The following is a 1070-nucleotide window of genomic DNA, read 5'->3' as shown; positions in this document are numbered from 1 at the left end:
CGCAAGGGCAAGGGTATTTTCATGGGTTCTAAAAAGTGTATTAACAAAGGTATTGCCAAAATATTAACTAACAACAATTATGTGTCATCATTACAGTATATAGAAAGTGATATCTGTAGCAAGAAGCATAACAGGTAAAATGAGGGAATTGGAATTGTTAGCATCGAAGGCTGAGTATGATATTATAGGTATTACGGAAACATGGTGGGATGACTCTCACGACTGGGTTGCAAACTTGGAAGGTTATTCTCTTTTCAGGAGGGACAGGCAAGCAAAAGAGGAGGAGGTGTATGTCTTTATGGTAAACCTTCTCTTAAACCATACTTAAAGGAGGTTATTTATGAGGGGACTGGCGATAATGTGGTACAAGAAATAACCTACAACACCTGGTATTCCCTGGTGGTCTCCCAATTGAGTAATAACCAGGCCCAACTCTGTATTGCTTCCAAGATCAGATGAGATTAGGCATATACAGTGTGGTGTGGTAGTAGGTTGCATATAACCATAAATTCAAGGTGTCGCTGTTATATATAAAAATTGTTATAATCCGTGGTCCTAGCTCCACTGATCAAAGCAATACCCTTATAAGGTTGCTAATATGACCATCATTTCACCAGTTTGTAGCCCAATCTTAGGGGTATACAAGGGTTTAAATCATCTGGTCAGTGCAAGTTTGAATTAAAGGCCTGTGTATTTATGGGCTTGAAAATACCAGTTTGAGATGTAAGTCAGTAGTGTCTCTGTTGTTAGTCAAATCTCCCTGTTGGGGGAATGAACACACCGTTTGAAAAACTGAGAGTGTCACAATTGATAGCCAAAGAGACCCCAATGGGAGTGTAACCATGCAGTTTGAAGAAAGGAGCTGAAACTGTAGCAAACTAACCCTTCTGCTGTTCTCCCGTCATGCCGACATAGTTGGTATAGGACGGGGAATGAGAGAGGGCAGAGTACAATTGTACAGCCAGAAGAAAGAAAAGCAGACTTGTTAGCACTTGTGGTAGCAGAGAGACACCCTTGATGTGAACCATAACACAGCGCAAGTGGTCCATCTCAGTGCTTATCCCAAAATG

General features: G+C 41.0%; 1 pseudogene; it reads right to left on the bottom strand.

The window, feature by feature from the left end:
• Positions 1-374: 374 nt before the first annotated feature.
• Positions 375-493, bottom strand: LOC134930189 (5S ribosomal RNA; annotated as a pseudogene).
• Between the last annotated feature and the right edge of the window lie 577 nt (positions 494-1070).

Source organism: Pseudophryne corroboree, chromosome 5, assembly GCF_028390025.1.
Source record: "Pseudophryne corroboree isolate aPseCor3 chromosome 5, aPseCor3.hap2, whole genome shotgun sequence".
Taxonomy (NCBI): Eukaryota; Metazoa; Chordata; class Amphibia; order Anura; family Myobatrachidae; genus Pseudophryne; species Pseudophryne corroboree.
The sequence above is the reverse complement of the archived record's forward strand: the minus strand, read 5'-3'. Positions and strand labels throughout refer to the sequence as shown.